This window comes from Ambystoma mexicanum, chromosome 12 (assembly GCF_040938575.1).
Source record: "Ambystoma mexicanum isolate Mex_15411 chromosome 12, UKY_AmexF1_1, whole genome shotgun sequence".
Taxonomy (NCBI): Eukaryota; Metazoa; Chordata; class Amphibia; order Caudata; family Ambystomatidae; genus Ambystoma; species Ambystoma mexicanum.
The window spans coordinates 645,230,187-645,250,319 of NC_090936.1; the positions used below are offsets into that span (position 1 = coordinate 645,230,187).

General features: G+C 46.5%; 1 protein-coding gene across 4 annotated transcripts in view; it reads left to right on the plus strand.

Annotated features, from left to right (window-relative positions):
• Positions 1 to 20,133, plus strand: part of KMT2E (lysine methyltransferase 2E (inactive)) — a 3,564,841-nt gene that overhangs the window by 3,244,368 nt on the left and 300,340 nt on the right. The gene's annotated exons all lie outside the window — the stretch shown is intronic.

Genomic DNA, 20,133 nt, shown 5'->3' on the forward strand with positions numbered 1-20,133 from the left:
TTGCTGTTCTCCTGCACACCATACCTCCGCGCCTAGGGCCTTGGCAGGAAGAGAAACACTCTGGATCTTAAAGCAAAACTTCCTCTTAGAAACATCCTCTCTTCCTCTAGAATGCAACATCACTCCTAACTTTGGATCAGTCAAGGAATAAGCACCTATGCTGGATAAGTAGCAGACAATGTGTTCCATGAACTCAATCTCCTCATGGAATTCCTCACCAATGAGATTCCTACCATAGTCATGTGTGACTTTAATCTCCCATGCCCAACCAAAGCTCACCAGCTCCTCCTCATCTCTCACTTCTCTATACAACAGCCCAACCATGTTCAGGGCCCCGCCCTTGACCCGATCCTTCTTTCCACTACCCTCCTGTCCTCACCACCCTCCACTGACCCCTCTCCCTCAGACCTCTCCCTTATTCAATTCACCATTTCTATACCTGAACAATCCCCTCCCCGCCCTCCTACTGAGATTACCAAATGGAACTTTAGACCTGAATCCCTTCTAACATATCTAAATATGATGAACTCCTTCCTCCAAGCACTCTGTCCCCTCAATGCATGCTCATCTGGTACCCACCAAACGCATTGCTGCAGTTTCAGGTAACAACCAAAAAGAGCTTTGAGAGGCTGCATCTCATAAAACCAAGAAATACTAAGTACATTAGTTACAATATATACTGTGAATTCAGCACAGAATAAATAATAATAATGCATATATTGGATCCATTCAATAGTGTCCTGCGCTTATAGTCTGCACCCCCAAAAAGTAGAAAAACACAACTACATCAAACAAAAATCAGGTGTAAACGAAGACAAATAAATCATGCAGGTGTTAAACATACAGTTTACTGAATGCATTCAAAGTAACATTGGAGGAGTGGATCAAACCACTGATCCAGTTAATTTAGGGGTCACACAGTAGATAAGGCATTCTCAACCAGTTGGGGAGGCGCATGCACGTTTTAGGTACATCAGGTAGGCACTCATCCCTGCAGCCACCCATGTTACAAAGTACAATGGGGGCCTGAAAGCTTATGTGCTTGAAAGTACATCTAGGCCATACTCTTCACAATACGTTTGTGACTAATGCCAGTTCATGAAAGTACTGATCCTTAACCCCTATTGAATGACAAGGGACCACGTAGTGGTGAAATTATAAATAGTGTCTCATGAAGTTGTGTTTAGTGTGTATCACAAATAGCTTAAAATAGTGGTGGAATTTGTCGGTGGGATGGGCTGTTAAGCAATGTTCTGATTGCTCACTGTTTTTTTTCCAACACATTTTTATGGAGTTTTTTATGCAGTTGAACATGTACAACCTAGTCACTAATGTATTACTGGGTATCAGTCTATTGTCTTCCTCTTAACATACAGCTTCAGGGTCGCTTAAACTTTGAACCATCAACTTACATCTCACTATTTGATATTTATCTGGTTTTCCCTTGTGTATGTCCCTTCCCTACCCCCCTTCCACTGTAAGGAAGGCATGGTATCAAACAGTAAGACAGACACAAGTGATCAAAGTTCAATGGTGTTTATTGAACTTCAATTGGGTTTGGAAAATGCCTATCTAAACCTAAATCTAAAGATGGGCGCAAGCTATGAACATCAAATAATAAAAATGCAGTCCTAGTGGTGTCTGTCAAAATAAAAGGGCCTATACTAATACACCTATTGCCAATCCTTACTTCTAAATACAAATAGTGTGGGAAACAATTTTATTCAAACGAAAAGTGTTCAAGAAATGATATGTTGGGATAGTCAAACCGTTGGCTTCCCTTTCCCACGTTTTCCGCACGGGACAAAGCAGCACACTCAACCTTAGCATAGTCTCTGGCTTCTCTAGTATGAGGGTGCAGTTCAAAACTTCAACATCATGGCCTTCTGTGCCAAAGTCTCTTTGCCATTCAAAGTCTCTTTTACAGAGTGCCTGATGCAATACGACAAACAACAAAGTTCCTTTCTCCTTGGGGTCTCAGTGATTTTCTGTTCACCCCAGGTCCCCTTCCTCAGGGCTCAGACCCACTTCAACATAAAACCTTCTCGGCTGATTTTTGCTTCACCCCGGATCCCCCTCTGTTGGGCTCAGACCCACTTTAATGCAAAGCTTTCAATTGATCTCTCTCTGCCGGGCTTGGACCAACTTTATCAACTTTGCCACAGATGTTCTTTACTGTATCAACATCAAAGACTTTAAATTGTGTCTACGGTTTTGCCTGACCTGCCGCGGGATCACTTTGATTCACAATTCTCTACAACTCATTAACTTTTCAGCTGGATACCTTACAGAAACCTTCGATTGAGCACCCACGTGGTGCCGGACCACTCTGTCAAAGGTATCGTATTTCTGTTTCAAAGTTCAATCCCTCATCAGAAGTTCAACTTACTCTGTGCTCAATGGTGAAATCAAACCCTTGCAGGCAGATTGACCATCTTAGAAGTTTTGGGTTCTCCCCTTTCATTTGCATTAACCATCTCAAGGGTTGGTGGTCAGTTTGAATCACAGAAGTAGATCCATACAAGTATGGTCTAAACTTCTTCAAAGACCACACATGGCAAAACATTCACGCTCTATGGTTGCCCACCTTGTTTCTGGTTCCTTCAGTTTCCTACTGATGAAGCAAATGGGGTCCTCCCTACCTTTCTCATCCAGTTGACTAATGACTGCACCTATACCTGTATTGGATGCATCTGTCTGCACAATGAAGGGTTGGTGATAATCAGGAGCTCTTAGGACTGGAGCTTGACAAAGGGCTTTCTTCAGGTTTTCAAAGACTTGAGTGCACTCCTCATTTCATCTAACCTTTTTAGGGAATTCTAGAGAGGAGATCACGTTCAAGGGAGAAGCTATGGTCCCATAGTTCTCTATGAAATTCCTGTAGTACCCAGTGAGACCTAGGAAAGCTCTCACTTGGGTTTGAGTAGTAGGGGTGGCCCAGTTTTGCACAGCTTATACTTTGCTGGGCAATGGCCTTATTTCACCTCCTCCTACCTCATGACCAAGGTAGACCACTTTGCTCTGACCAATTTGACATATGCTTGCCTTTATGGTCAGATGGACCTGCTCAAGAGTCTGCAAAACATATCCCAGGAGGTCAATATGTTCTTTCCATGTAGGGCTGAACACTGCAATGTCATCCAAGTATGCCATGCAGAAGTCCTCCATCCCATTCAGAACTTGATTAACCATCCTTTGAAATGTAGCAGGTGCATTCTTCAGTCCAAAAGGCATAACCTTAAACTGGTAGAGGCCTGCTGGGGTGGAGAAGGCAGTTTTCTCCTTGGCATGGTCTGGCAGTGCTATTTGCCAATAGCCTGAGGTTAGATCAAATGTACTTGGCTGAACAAAGTCTATCCACCAGTTCATCTGTCCTTGGCAAAGGATGGGCATCAGTATTAGTGACTTCATTTAGAGCTCTATAGTCCACACAGAATCTCAAATCCTTGGATCCTACCTTTGGTACTCGAACAACTGGACTAGACCATGGACTTGTAGATGGCTCTATAACCCCAGGATCAAGCATCTTGTTGACCTCTCCTTTGATGTGGGGTCTCACATGTTCTGGCATTCTGTAACCTCTGCTTTTCACAGGTAAACAGTCACCAGTGAGAATATCATGCTGGCCCCAAGGGGTCAAGCCTGGTGATAGTGAAAACAGGGAGGCAAACTGATTCAACAGAACGTTGCACTCCTCCTTTTGTTCAGAAGTCAGCTGAGAAGAGAGATTAACTCCTTCTATTTTTTCATCTAAAGATTGGCCTCTGAGGAGGTCAGGTAGAGGTTCACTGTCCTCTTCCTCTTGAGCTGAAGCTAGAAGCAAAGTTCCCACTTCTGGTCTCGAGACATAGGCCTTTAAACGGTTGGTGTGAAAGTCTCTGGGAGCCTCCTTAGGACTGCCTAAGTCCACCAAATAGTTCACCTCTCCAAGTTTGCCCACAACCTTGAAGGGTCCTATCCATTTGTCCTGCAAAGCCCTCTGCCTTGTTGGCACCATAACTAATACAAGCTGGTCTTGAGTAAACTCAACCATGCTGGCCTTCTGGTCATGCCAATGTTTGACCAGAGCCTGACCTGCTTTCATGTTATCACTTGCTTCTGCCATCATGTGTGACATTCTCCTCCGGAGACCTATCACGTAATAGGTCACTCTGACTCGCTTGGGGGAAGGAGCATTCTCCAACCCCTCCTTAATCAGGGCCAATGGACCTCTGACTGGATGGCCATAGAGAAGTTCAAAGGGACTGTATCCAACTCCCTCCTGAGGGACTTCTCTATATGCAAAGAGAAGGCATGGCTGTAGAAGGTCCCACTTTTTTTAAGGGGTTCTTCTAAAGCACCTATCATGCTCTTCAGAGTATGATTAAACCTCTCTACCAGTCCTTTTGTCTGTGGATGGTAGGCTCTAGAGAACTTGTAAGTGACACCACAGTTTTTCCACATGGCTTGCATGTGGTGGGACATAAAATTGGATCCCCTGTCGGATATCACTTCCTTAGGAAACCCTACTCTGGTAAAAATACCAAGTAGAGCCCACAGCCTGAGCCGTAACAGTTCTCATAGGTATGGCTTCTGGGTATCTTGTAGCATGGTCTACTACAATGAGGATAAACCTGTTCCCTGAAGATGTGGGAGGCTCAAGGGGACTGACAGTGTCAATGCCCACCCTCTCAAAAGGAACTCCCACCACTGGGAGAGGCACCAGGGGTGCCACATTCTTGGCTCCACTCTTGCCAGAGGTTTGGCAAGTGTGACAGCTCCTACAGAATTTGTCAACTTCTGAACCCATCTTAGGCCAATTGAAGTAGAGGGAGAGCCTTTCCTTGGTCTTCTTGAAACTCAAGTGACCAGCCAAAGGTATCTCATGGGCTAACTGTAGGAACTGGAGTCTGTTAGCAAGGGGCACTACAATTCTTTTGCAGTCCCCAGGGATCGACTCAGTCGGTTCACTTTAGAAGAGGCCATCTTTCCAGCTTAACCTGTGCTTTCCAACTTCTTGCTCATCAAGTCGGTTAGCAGCCTGTTGTCGAAGACCTTCAAGAGTAGGACACTCTCTCTGTCCTCCGCTGAAGTTTACCCTGTTGGGTCCACCTTCTGCCAGTAAAGACTGCCACTCAGGATGGTCAACAGGGACAAGATCTCCAACTAAAACAGTGTCTTCTTCCAGATCTGATTCTTCAGAAACTGGCTCAACCACACAAGGTTGCACCTCACACTCTGCCTCAGCAGGTGGAGGAGTCACAGGTGTGACTTTGGACAATCGTGGGGATTATCTTGTTGGTAGCACAGGGGTGCTGTCTGACTTTTTCCTGGAGATCTTGGGTTTCCCCTTTGCCTCTGTTTTCCTAGAAAAAGCAGTGGGCAACTCCTGTGGAGTGGGAGTGATAGTTTCCTCTATCAACTCCTCTGGAGAGCCTCTCAAGGTTCCCTCCCTTGCAGGCCTAGTGAGCTCTTATCTCCTCTTACTGGGAGGCCTGGGGGTGCTTGACACAACTCCAAGAGTCTTCAGGTCATTACCCAACAGGACTCTCACAGGCACTTCACTCTGCACACTAACAGGTATTTTGACAGTCATATCATTACACTGGATTAGAGCTGGTAAGTGGGGAAGCATTTGCACAGGGCCTCCAGCTAACTTGGTGAGGTGTTTGGGTGCCTTAGCAACATCCTCCACCTTGAATAATGATTCATCCACCACAGTTATGCTGGCTCCAGTGTCTCTGATGGCAGGTGTTTCCTGACCATTCACAAGAACACTATCTTTATAATACTCTTTAGTATTATCTGGGATGGAATTATAGACATCTAAATTCTGTTGTTCCCACAAGCCCAGGGACACTAAAGAAACATTAGCTGAGTTTTTGAGTTCTCACTGTTCAATCTGAACAAAGTTGAACAGAAGTTTTTAATGTGCTGACATACTTGGCTCTTATGAGAGAAACTGAATTACTTGATCTTTGAGTCTTTGATTATGTCATGATGCCTACTCCCGGGAAGCCAGTTCAGGCCCAGTGTCCCCGAAAGCAGACATCATGTCCCCAGGGAGGGGCCCAGCAACCCCTTATAGGCTCTTTGAACATTGTCCTGGCACCTTTGGCGCCAGGCTCATAGAAGGCATCAGTCCTGGCACCATAGGCGCCAGGCTCATTATGGGAGTGCTTGGATGGACTTACCTGATGCAGACCATGCTGCCGGATCCAGACCTCCTTGAGGTCTGATAGGGACTATTTTACCTATGGGACTATTTTACCACTCGGGCGTGGCTGAGGAAGAATACTTACCTGGAACTACTTTGGGGGCTATTTAAACCACGCCCAGACAGCAGCTCAAGCTTCGCGTTGTTCTGCATCTAGCAGCTGGATGCTCACTGTGTCTGCTCCTGCATCCTTGCTCCAGCCACGCCCGCCTGCAACCTGGAGCACCTGAAAAGGAAGGAAAGGAGAGAAAGGTGAATAATTGAACTTTACCTACCTCCATCCGGAGTTCGGAACCATCACTCCGACGATCCTGAGAAAAGACATTATTTTTAGAAGCGTATCGCATCGCTCGCTGCAGCGCCACATTCCACTCACCTTCACGAGGCGCCCTCGGGCTCTTCAGCGACCATTGGCTCCATCCGCCGCCTTTCAGCGCCTAAGGAGAAAAAGAGACAAAACAAAGGTGAGCGAAGGAACAGATTGAGGAAGGCCTGATTCTTCCACCTTATGACTTACCTGATTATTGTTGGGACAATCTTTCCACACCTCGGGTCGGCACCGCTTCTTTGGCACTTCCGTACCCCGCCCCCTAAGGGGAAAAAGACACACGCATTAGTGGGTGAAAGCAAGATCACTAAGGGAACCATCCATCAAAAAGACTCACCAGAGTTTACCTTCGGCGAATCCATTCCTCTATGCGGATTCTTCATCCTGCATCTGAAATAGAGAAAAGGACAACGGACAATTAAGGCTTGAACTTTTGCAACTGAATACTTACGGCCTCATATCGGAAAAGTAAAGCGGAGTTGAATACTCACCAAACCTGAGATCCAGTGAAGTAACTGGAAATCAACGCGCCCCTGCATCGGAAGCAGGATGGAGAGCTCGTCCTTTCAGACTCTAAGGTGAGACTCTACGGGGAATCGCGGAGGGGGTTCGAGGAGTGTGAGAGGGGGAAGGGGGGGAATCCGACACATTATCCAGCAGACAGTTAATCCCCTTTTCCATCTACAGAAGGATTCTTCTACGGGCCAGACAGGCGAGGTTTGGGGGTCCGGTCCAGTCCGTCTTCCGAGTACTGCACATCACCTTAGAAGAGGTCATAGCAGTCCAGAACAGGTCGGTGCCTCCGTGGGAATCAGGTGAGCGTTACAGAACGCGAAGCCTACCTACAATTTCCCACCCGGGCGCTATGGAGACTTCCGAGACAGACCAGCTGGCCCAGCTATTGGGGGAATTACGGGCTGAAATTCATTCCGCTCGCCAGGAGACGAATGCCCTCAGGAGAGAGTTAATTGTATCTAAAGAACGAACTGATGATCTTGCCAGATAGCTATTACAAGGTCAGGCTGGTCAAACTCCTTTACCAGGTTCTGGGGGTAATTCCGCCCCAGTGGTTTCAAATAACCCCGTGCAAATTAATCTACCTGGAAATACACCACTGGCCCCACCGGAACGTTTTGCCGGGGACCCCAAAAGGTTCGCCGTATTCATGAATCAATGCCGATTGCACTTCCTCTGCAGACCTGGGGCCTTCCCTAACGACCAAACCAAGGTCGCTTTTGTACTATCATATCTCAGCGGCAGTGCTGCGGATTGGTCAGTTCCACTGGTTACTCAAGATGACCCAATTCCTCGGAACTTTCAAGCCTTCCAGACAAGCATGGAAAGACTTTTTGCGCGGCATTCTCAGGGACAGGGCATGGACAACGAGCTTCTATCCCTACGACAGGGTAACCTGGACCTCTTAGCCTATATCGCGACCTTCAATAGGTTAATTGTGGAGACTGGATGGCCGGAGGATAAAAGAATCACGTTATTCCATCAAGGTCTACGTGGAGAACTTAAGGATGTCCTGGCCCAGGTCGTAAATCCACCCCAAGACTGCTCTGAATATATAGACTTGGTGGTCCAATTAGATCACAGACTTCAAAACAGAAAGGCAGATCGGTCCAAGTTTGAGACCCGGGTTTTGGTCAAAACCCATGTTAACCCCAAGGGTGCCGATGTTACTGAACCTATGCAAATTGGAGGGGTTAAAGGACCTTTAACTCAAAAAGAGCGTGAACGAAGACGGCAAATGCAATTATGCCTTTATTGTGGGGCTTCTGGACACTTTTTACGAGATTGCCCTATAAAACCGTCTAAGAAGGCGGTAGGAGTCGCTGATAAGAACCTGATGAAATCTGAGTTGGGAAACGACCACGCCCGACAAGCGTAGGGGTCCGCTTGCCGAGCTTAAAAACGAACTCTCTGACCTTGCATTTCATCATGCCAATGGTCCTCGTAAATCCGAAGCAGCCTGGGCGGTTACATGCCATTAAGGCATACATCGATAGTGGGGCTATAGGAAACTATGTGGATCGTGAATTGGCTTCCAGGATCAACCTCCCTCTTTGCCCTAAAACCAGTAAGGATGTCATCACCACAGTGGATGGAACCGAAATCGCCTCTGGGCCGGTAACACACTCCACTACTGAAGTGACATTGTTGGGTCAAGACGGACATCGGGAGGCAATTGTGTTTGATGTAATCAAGGCTCTGCAATTTCAAGTAATTCTAGGAATCCCTTGGTTGGAAACACATAATCCTCGAATTGACTGGTGAGCAAAGAGGATAACCTTTCCAGATTGTGCACAAACCTGTTATGCAAGAAATCCAAATATTGGCCTAGCTACAGTAACCCCTGTCATTTTGCAAATACCGCCAGAATACCAAGAATTTCAAGACGTCTTCCAAAAGGAACAGGCCAACTCTCTACCGCCTCACAGGTCGTACGATTTCCATATCGATCTATTGCCCGGTGCACAACCCCCTTGCAGCAGGATCTATGCCCTTACCGAACCCGAGAATCTTCCTTTACGACAATATCTAGATCAGTACCTAGCCAATGGTTTTATTCGCCCGTCTAAGTCTCCTGCATCCTCAGCTTTATTCTTCGTGCCTAAAAAAGAAGGCAACCTCAGAACTTGTATTGACTACCGCGCATTGAACCAGATAACTGTTAAAAACCGATACCCTTTGCCCCTGATCCCTGAACTCCTTGACCAGGTGAAGGATGCCTGCATATACACCAAGTTAGATCTCCGGGGGGCCTACCATCTGGTGCGAATAAGGGAAGGCGATGAATGGAAAACTGCCTTTCGCACCAAATGTGGGCTATTCGAGTACCAGGTGATGCCTTTCGGATTGTGCAATGCACCGGCTGCCTTCCAATACTTCATGAACGATGTCTTTCGGGAACTCATCGACGTCTGTGTTGTCGTATATATCGATGACATTCTTGTGTACTCCTCTTCGGAATCTGATCATAGAAAACATGTCAGGGCAGTTCTCGAGAAATTGCGCCAACGCAAACTATTTGCTAAACTTGAAAAATGTGTTTTCCATGCCACAGAAGTCGAGTTTCTTGGTTTCATCCTGACACCTAAAGGAGTCTGCATGGACTCACGAAAAGTGGATGCTATCCTCAAATGGCCATCGCCTAGCTCCGTGAAAGGTGTTCAAAGCATGCTTGGCTTTGCCAATTTTTATCGCAGGTTTATCCCGGAACTTTCTCGTGTGGTTCAACCCATCACTGCGCTCTTAAGGAAAAATAAACGTTTCGAATGGTCTGAAGAAGCCGAGCAGGCCTTTCAGGAACTAAAAGCTAAATTTACCTCCGCACCTGTAGTGAAGCGCCCGTGCCCAGATCTCCCATATGTCGTCGAAACTGACGCATCCAGCCTAGCCATGGGAGCTCTCCTGTCTCAAAGAGATCCCGAAACTAACCAACTGCATCCCGTTGCATTTTGGTCCAGAAAATTCTCGGCATCCGAGGTTAACTACGCAATCACTGACAAAGAACTGTTAGCCATTAAATCCGCCTTTAAAGCCTGGCAGCATTATCTACTTGGCGCTAGACATACCATCACAGTGATCACCTACCACCGGAACTTACAGTATTTAAAGACCGCCAAGGCTCAGTCATCTCGACAGCTCTGTTGGGCTTTGTTTTTTGCAGAATTCGATTTTGTAATCACCTACCGTCCTGGGTGTAAGAATGGCAAAGCGGACGCTCTATCCCGAATAGGAATGGGAGAAACTGATACTAACTCAGAACCTGTACCGATAATTCCCGAACAGAGAATTTTGGGCATGACTTCTTTACAAAAGCTTGAAGACATTCAAGCTAGAGTTAAACAACGCCTGGACCCTACACACTTACAGGATTGGGTACAAAAGGGATCTGACTTTACTATAAATAATGATTTACCTTATTTCCAAGGGCGCTTATTTCTGCCACACAAGGAATTACAAGAGCTCGTTATTTCTCGTTTTCATGATACACTAATAGAGGGGCAACCCGGTATTGCCAAGACGGAAGAAAAGATGAAATGGCAATTCTGGTGGCCTTCTTGGCGAAAAGATGTTAAATCATTTGTGATGTCCTGTGGTGTTTGCGCCCAAAATAAAGGCCAAAAGAAAAGACCAGCCGGTCTCCTTCAACCTTTAGACATTCCGCCAGCACCTTGGCACACGCTGTCATTGGATTTTATCACGGACTTACCTCCTTGTTCAGGATATAACACTATTCTTGTTATTGTGATTTATTTTCCAAAATGGCCCACTTCATTCCATTGAAAGGTTTACCTTCAGCTTCAGTTCTAGCCAAAGAATTCCTTGAAAATATTGTTCGTTTACATGGATTCCCGTCTGTACTAATCTCAGACCGGGGAAGCCAATTCATTTCCCACTTTTGGCGCAGATGTTGTCAATTGGCACAAATCGATGTAAGATTATCGACTAGTCACCACCCTCAGACCGATGGTCAAACAGAGAGGACGAATCAGACCCTTGAGCAATATTTACGGTGTATGTTGCAGCAATCTGAAAGTAACTGGAAAGACATTCTTTGGATAGCCGAATATGCTTATAATAATTCGGTACACTCTGGAACTGGGCAAAGTCCTTTTTATACTTTATATGGGCATCACCCTCGAACCTCAGACCTCGACTCGCCTCAAGGCCTCGGAATGCCCGCAGTGGACCATCTGCATTCTACAATTACCCAAGCCTTCAAAGAAGCAACTACACATTTACAACAAGCCAAGAGAAAATACAAGAAGAATGCTGACCTGCATCGGAGTGAAGCATCTCAGTACCAGATTGGGGACCAAGTATGGCTGGCTACCAGGCACTTATCGCTCAAGGGACCTCGAACTTTTAATCCAAAATATCTGGGGCCTTACTCCATTACGGCCATAATCAATCCAGCGGCCGTTAAACTTGATTTACCAGCTAACATGCGAATTCACCCTGTTTTTCATGTGTCACTTTTGAAACCAGTGCAACCTGGAACCAGACTAATCAAGCCTCCAGAACCCATTCAAATAGATGGAGAACCTGAATTCGAGGTGAAGAACATTTTAGATTCAAAGATGTTAAGGTCAAAACTTTTCTATCTAATCGATTGGAAGGGATACGGGCCTCAGGAGAGGTCGTGGGAACCCAGTGACCATGTACATGCACCTCGATTAATTAAGAAATTCCACCGGATCTTCCCAAACAAACCAAAACCCCCGGAGGGAACAATCTTGGGAGGGGCCTTGGGGGAGAGTGCTGTCATGATGCCTACTCCCGGGAAGCCAGTTCAGGCCCAGCGTCCCCGAAAGCAGACATCATGTCCCCAGGGAGGGCCCCAGCAACCCCTTATAGGGGCTCTTTGGACATTGTCCTGGCGCCTTTGGCACCAGGTTCATAGAAGGCATTAGTCCTGGCACCATAGGCGCCAGGCTCATTATGGGAGTGCTTGGATGGACTTACCTGATGCAGACCATGCTGCCGGATCCAGACCTCCTTGAGGTCTGAAAGGGACTATTTTACCTATGGGACCATTTTACCACTCGTGGGTGGCTGAGGAAGAATACTTACCTGGAACTACTTTGGGGGCTATTTAAACCACGCCCAGACAGCAGCTCACGCTTCGCGTTGTTCTGCATCTAGCAGCTGGACGCTCACTGTGTCTGCTCCTGCATCCTGGCTCCAGCCACGCCCGCCTGCAACCTGGAACACCTGAAAAGGAAGGAAAGGAGAGAAAGGTGAATAATTGAACTTTACCTACCTCCATCCGGAGTCCGGAACCATCACTCCGACGATCCTGAGAAAAGACATTATTTTTAGAAGCGCATCCCATCGCTCGCTGCAGCGCTGCGTTCCACTCCCCTGAACGAGGCGCCCTCGGGCTCTTCAGCGACCATTGGCACCATCCGCCGCCTTTCAGCGCCTAAGGAGAAAAAGAGACAAAACAAAGGTGAGCGAAGGAACAGATTGAGGAAGGCCTGATTCTTCCACCGTAAGACTTATCTGATTATTGTTGGGACAATCTTTCCTCACCTCGGGTCGGTGCCGCTTCTTTGGCACTTCCATACCCCGGCCCCTAAGGGGAAAAAGACACATGCATTAGTGGGTGAAAGCAAGATCACTAAGGGAACCATCCATCAAAAAGACTCACCAGAGTTTACCTTCGGCGAATCCATTCCTCTACGCGGATTCTTCATCCTGCATCTGAAATAGAGAAAAGGACAACGGACAATTAAGGCTTGAACTTTTGCAACTGAATACTTACGGCCTCATATCGGAAAAGTCAAGCGGAGTTGAATACTCACCAAACCCGAGATCCAGTGAAGTAACTGGAAATCAACGCGCCCCTGCATCCGAAGCAGGATGGAGAGCTCGTCCTTTCAGACTCTAAGGTCAGACTCTACGGGGAATCGCGGAGGGGGTTCGAGGAGTGTGAGGGGGGGAGGGGGGGAATCCGACACATTATCCAGCAGACAGCTAATCCCCTTTTCCATCTACAGAAGGATTCTTCTACGCGCCAGACAGGCGAGGTTTGGGGGTCCGGTCCAGTCCGTCTTCCGAATACTGCGCATCACCTTAGAAGAGGTCATAGCAGTCCAGAACAGGTCGGCGCCTCCGTGGGAATCAGGTGAGCTTTACAGATTATGTGTTTGTGTTACGCTCACCTGGCTCCCACAGGGGCGTCGATTGGACCCGGACAACTGCGACCTCCTCCAATGTGAAGCGTAGTGCAGAGATGACAGACTGGACTGGACCGCCTAATCTCGTCTGCTTGACCCGTAGAAATATTCTCCTGCAAGTGGAGAAAGGGATTTAGCCACCCGTGGATCTTAGTAATGGCACCCCACGGTTCTCCCCACTAATCACCACCGATATTCACTTTCAGTAAGCTCACCTTATGTTTGTAAATGATGACCTCTCTATCCTGCGTGGAATGCAGGGGCGCGTAGATACCAGTTACTTCACTGGTTTGAGGGCGTTGGAAGAGTTCCGGATGAATATTGACTCTGAGGTTCCAGGCGAGAACCCGTAAGTATAAAGTTCAAAGAGTATATGTCCGATGTTCACTCTTGTACATTCCTTTCTTGTGTTGCAGCTGGGTCCAAGGGAAGATTGTCTTGTGGCAGCTGATGGTGTTCAGGTAAGAGTCTGTATTACCCAACACTGTCCGGCAAAAGATGCATGTGTTTAAATTGCTGGTTTCTCTCTCCTTACAGGTGCGCCGTAAGAAGTTGCGGTTTGTTACAGAATAATGCCTCCGGTTGTTAATCAGGTAAGTCTATGGTGGAGAGGTTGTATTAGTTGGCTCTCTCGGCTCACCTTATGTTTCTTTTGTCCCCTAGATGGTGGAATTCGGCGGAGAAAATGATGGAGGCTGCGCCGGATCGAAAAATGCTGTGAGGACTGGTGAGTATGGCGCGGCGCTGCAGCTGGCGATGTGACGCGTGTAGAATAATGTCCTTTTCAAGTTCGAACAAGTGATGGATCCGTAATTCAGGTAGGGATTGAAATAATATCTGTTTTCTAACCTTTCCTTCTTCTTTCTTCTATTGCTAGGAGCTCTGGATTCGAGAAGGGCGTGGCTGAGACTGGATGCTGACTGCAGGCACGGTGAGCGTTACGCTGCTGGATGCAGAATAACGCGAAGCTTGTGCTGCTGTTCGGGTGTGGTTTAAATAGCCTCCAAAGTAGTTCCAGGTAAGTCCCTAGAACCACACCCGAGTAAAAAATAGTCCCTGTAGTAAAATAGTACCATCCAGGCCTCACGTTGGCTTGGATTCATTTGCAGCATGGTCTGCATGAGGTAAGTAAAGTCTATGAGCCTGGCGCCTATGGTGCCAGGGCTGATTTCTATTATGAACTGATTTCTATTATGAACTGATTTCTATTATGAGCCTGGCGGTTTTATTAATACCTGGATGCCTGCTCCTGGGGCTGATGGGCTTGATCCGGATGCCCGGGGGTAGGCATCATGACCGCACTCCCCCCCAAGGCCCCTCCTAAAGTTGCTCTTCCCCTTGGTCCTGGTTTGTCTGGGAAGTTCCGATGGAATTTCTTCACCAGCCGAGGTGCATGAACGTGGTCACTAGGTTCCCATGACCTTTCTTGTGGTCCGTAACCCTTCCAGACGATTAAATAAAAAAGTCTTGATTTAACCATCTTAGAGTCCAGGATATTCTTTACCTTGAATTCAGGTTCTCCATCTATTAGGATGGGGTCAGGTGGTTTGATTAATCTTGTCCCAGGTTGAACTGGTTTTAGAAGTGAAACATGAAAGACAGGATGAATCCGCAAATTAGAGGGTAATTCCAATTTGACGTCCACCGGGTTGATAATGGCCTTTATGGTGTAAGGTCCCAAATATCTCGGATTGAAGGTTTGAGTTCCCTTTAGAGGTATATGTTTTGTAGCCAGCCAAACTTGATCTCCAATCTGGTATTGTGGGGTTTCACTTCTATGTCAATCAGCATTTTTCTTGTATTTCTCCTTTGCTTGTTTCAAGTGTTCTATTGCTTCCTTAAAGGCTTGTGTAATAGTAGAGTGCAGTTCTGAGGTTCGAGGATGATGTCCATATATGGTATAAAAGGGGCTTTGTCCGGTTCCTGAATGTATAGAGTTATTGTATGCGTATTCGGAAATCCATAAAATATCTTTCCGTTTGCTTTCGGTTTGGTGTAGCATACAACTTAGGTATTGTTCAAGAGTCTGGTTGGTCCTCTCCGTCTGACCATCAGTTTGGGGGTGGTGACTGGTTGATAGCCTTATGTCGATTTGCGCCAATTGACAGCATTTCTTCCAAAATTGCAAAATGAATTGACTACCTCGGTCAGAGACCAATACGGAAGGAAATCCATGGATTCGAACAATGTTATCGAGAAATTCCTTGGCCAAAATCGAAGCGGAAGGTAATCCTTTTAAAGGAATAAAGTGGGCCATTTTGGAAAAAGATCCACAATAACTAGAATGGTGTTAAATCCATTACACGGAGGTAGATCTGTAATGAAGTCTAAAGACAAGGTGTGCCATGGTGTAGGTGGAATATCCAAAGGTTGTAAAAGGCCAGCTGGTTTTTTCTTCTGACTTTTGTTTTGGGTGCAGATACCACAAGACATCACAAATGACTTTACGTCCTTTCGCCAGGTGGGCCACCAGAATTGTCTTTTAATTTTATCTTCAGTTTTTGCGATACCTGGGTGTCCTTCCATAAGGGCGTCATGATAATTGGAGATGACTAGTTCTTGTAGTTCCTTGTGTGGTAGAAATAGACGTCCTTGATAGTAAGGCAGGTCATTGATGACTGAATAATCTTGGCCTTTCTTTACCCAGTCCTGCAGGGCTGCTGGATCGAAAAGTTGTTGGATTTTTAAATTAATGTCTTCTAGAGTCTGTAGGGTAGTTATGCCAAGAATTCTTTGTTCTGAAATTATAGGCACCGGTTCCGGGTTTGAATATACTTCTCCCATCCCTATTCGGGATAGGGCATCTGCCTTGCCGTTTTTACAACCTGGTCGATAAGTGATTACGAAATCGAATTAGGCAAAGAATAACGCCCACCGAAGTTGACGCGATGATTGGGCCTTGGCTGTTTTCAAATACTGCAGATTCCTGTGATCGGTGATTACAGTGATGGTATGCCTGGCACTGAGAAGATAATGCCGCCAAGCCTTGAAGGCGGACTTGATGGCTAATAACTCCTTATCAGTAACCACATAGTTTAATTTGAGTGCTGAAAACTTTCTTGACCAGAATGCTACTGGATGAAGTTGACCAGTTTCGGGATCCTTCTGGGACAGGAAAGCTCCCATGGCTAAACTGGATGCATCGGTTTCAACTATGTATGGAAGCTCAGGGCGTGGATGCTTTAAGACAGGTGCAGACGTAAATTTCGATTTTAGCTCTTGGAAGGCTCTTTCAGCCTCTTCAGTCCACAAAAAACGTTTGCTTTTTCGCAAAAGTGCTGTGATGGGGTGTACAATATGTGAGAATTCCGGAATAAATCTGCGATAGAAATTAGCAAATCCAAGCATGCTTTGTACCCCTTTAACAGAACTGGGTGATGGCCACTTGAGGATTGCGTCCACCTTTCAAGAGTCCATTCAAACTCCTTTTGGAGACAGGATAAATCCCAGGAATTCAACTTCTGTAGAATGAAAAACACATTTATCCAATTTTGCGTATAACTTGTGCTGGCGTAGTTTCTCTAGGACTGTACGAACGTGCTTCACATGGTCTGATTCTGAGGAGGAGTACACTAGAATATCGTCTATGTATACGACAACACAGATGTCAATGAGTTCATGAAGGACATCGTTCATAAAATACTGGAAGGCTGCTGGTGCATTGCACAACCCGAAGGGCATCACCTGGTATTCGAATAACCCGTACTTGATGCGAAAGGCAGACTTCCATTCATCGCCTTTCTTTACACGTACCAGATGATATGCCCCTCGGAGGTCTAACTTAGTGTAGATACAAGCATCCTTTAGTTGGTCTAGTAATTCGGGGATCAGAGGCAATGGGTATCGGTTTTTTACCGTAATCTGGTTTAATGCCCGGTAGTCTATGCACGTTCTAAGGTCGCCTTCCTTTTTAGGCACGAAGAATAGAGCTGAGGATGCAGGAGATTTGGATGGACGAATGAAGCCATTAGCAAGGTATTGGTCCAGATATTGTCGTAGGTGAAGATTTTCGGGTTCCGTAAGGCGTAGATTCTACTGCATGGAGGTTGTGCACCGGGTACTAGGTCACTTTGACAATCGTATGATCTGTGAGGTGGTAAGGTATTTGCCTGTTCTTTTTGAAAAACATCCTGAAATTCTTGATATTCCTGAGGTAACTGCACAACTGGATTAGTAACGGTGGCCAGGCTTTTGTTCAAGGTTTTTTCCGGGTAAAAGGTGTGTGCACAATCTGGGATTGTCACTCTCTGCTCTCGCCAATCAATACAAGGATTATGTGTTTCCAACCATGGCATTCCCAGAATTATTTGGAATTGCGGGGCCTTGATTAAATCAAACACAATAGTTTCTCGATGCCCATCTTGACCCAACAGTGTCAGCTCAGTAGTGGAATGAGTTACAGGCCCAGAGGCAATTTCAGTTCCATCGACTGTGGTGATGACATCCGAAGCGGTCTTTTTGCAAAGGGTAGATTCATCCTTGAGGCCAATTCGTGGTCCATGTAGTTTCCTACGGCCCCGCTATCAATGTATGCCCTTACTGCGTGCATACGTGATGGCTGCCTTGGATCAATTAGGACCATTGGTATAATTAGGTGGGAGGTCTGAGTGTCCTTCTTTAAGCTCGGCAAGCGGACCTCTACGCTTGTCGGGCGTGGTCGTTTCCCTAATCAGGCTCTATTTGACTTTTGTCAGCAACTCCTACTACTTTCTTGGGTGGTTTTATAGGACAATCCCGTAGAAAATGTCCTGCGGTTCCACAGTACAGACACAATTGCATCTGCCGTCTCTTTTCTCTTTCCTTTTGAGTTAAGGGTCCTTTAACCCCCCCGATCTGCATAGGTTCTGATGCATCTGTTCCTTTGGGGGTAACATCGGGTTTAACCCATACTCGACTCTCAAACTTAGCTCGATCAGCCTTTCTATTCTGAAGTCGGTGGTCTAACTGGACCACTAAGTCTATATATTCTGCGCAGTCCTGAGGTGGGTTCACAACTTGAGCCAAAACATCTTTGAGTTCTCCCCGAAGCCCACAATGAAATAATGTAATTAGTTTCTCCTCAGGCCATCCAGTTTCCACCACCAACCTATTGAAGGTTGTGTTATAGGTTAGCAGATCCTTATTACCCTGTCGAAGGGATAAAAGTTTGTTATCCAGGGCCTGTCCCTATGAATGTCCGGCGAATAATCTTTCCATGCTTCTTTGAAAACCCTGAAAATCCCGAAGAAGAGGATCATCCTGGTTGACTAGTGTAATTGACCAGTCAGCTGCGCTGCCACTAAGATATGATAGTACAAAGGCTACTTTGGCTTGGACAATTGGAAAAGCTCCAGGTCTGCATAATAAGTGCAAGCGGCATTGATTCATAAACACTGCAAACCTTTTTGGATCCCCAGCAAAGCGTTCGGGTGGAGCTAAAGGAATGGCCCCTGGTAGGATTACTTGCACAGGATTGCTTGATGAAACAGGAGCTGGGTTTCCCCCGAGTCCAGGTAGGGGTGTTTGCCCAGCTTGATTTTGCAGCAGTTGTCTAGCAAGATCATCTGTTTGTTCCTTTGACACAATCAGTTCTCTCCTGAGGGCATTAGTCTCTTGGCGCGCAGAGTGCACTTCTGCCCTAAGTTCCCCTAATAATTGGGCTAGTTGGTCTGTTTCGGAGGTTTCCATAACGCCCGGGTGGGTATTTGTAGATAGGCTTTGCGTTCTGTTACGCTCACCTGGCTCCCACAGGGGCGTCGATCGGACCCGGACAGCTGCAACCTCCTCCAACGTGAAGCGTAGTGCAGAGATGACAGACTGGACTGGACCGCCTAATCTCGTCTGCTTGACCCGTAGAAATATTCTCCTGAAAGTGGAGAAAGGGATTTAGCCACCCGTGGATCTTAGTAATGGCACCCCACTTTTCTCCCCACTAATCACCACCGATATTCACTTTCAGTAAGCTCACCTTATGTTTGTAAATGATGAGCTCTCCATCCTGTGTGGAATGCAGGGGCGAGTAGATACCAGTAACTTCACTGGTTTGAGGGCGTTGGAAGAGTTCCGGATGAATATTGACTCTGAGGTTCCAGGCAAGAACCCGTAAGTATAAAGTTCAAAGAGTTCAATATGTCCGATGTTCACTCTTGTACATTCCTTTCTTGTGTTGCAGCTGGGTCCAAGGGAAGATTGTCTTGTGGCAGCTGATGGTGTTCAGGTAAGAGTCTGTATTACCCAACACTGTCCGGCAAAAGATGCGTGTGTTTAAATTGCTGGTTTCTCTCTCCTTACAGGTGCGCCGTAAGAAGTTGCGCTTTGTTATAGAATAATGCCTCTGGTTGTTAATCAGGTAAGTCTATGGTGGAGAGGTTGTATTAGTTGGCTCTCTCACCTCACCTTGTGTTTCTTTTGTCCCCTAGATGGTGGAATTCGGCGGAGAAAATGATGGTGGCTGCGCCGGATCGAAAAATGCTGTGAGGACTGGTGAGTATGGCGCGGCGCTGCAGCTGGCGATGTGACGCGTGTAGAATGTTTTTTTCAAGTTCGAAGACGTGATGGATCCGGAATTCAGGTAAGGATTGAAATAATATCTGTTTTCTAACCTTTCCTTCTTCTTTCTTCTATTGCTAGGAGCTCTGGATTCGAGACGGGCGTGGCTGAAGACTGGATGCTCACTGCAGGCACGGTGAGCATTAAGCTGCTGGATACAGAATAACGCGAAGCATGTGCTGCTGTTCGGGCGTGGTTTAAATAGCCTCCAAAGTAGTTCCAGGTAAGAAGTCCCTAGAACCACACCCGAGTAAAAAATAGTCCCTGTAGTAAAATAGTACCATCCAGGCCTCACGTTGGCTTGGATTCATTTGCAGCATGGTCTTCATGAGGTAAGTAAAGTCTATGAGCCTGGCGCCTAAGGTGCCAGGACTGAACCCAGACAG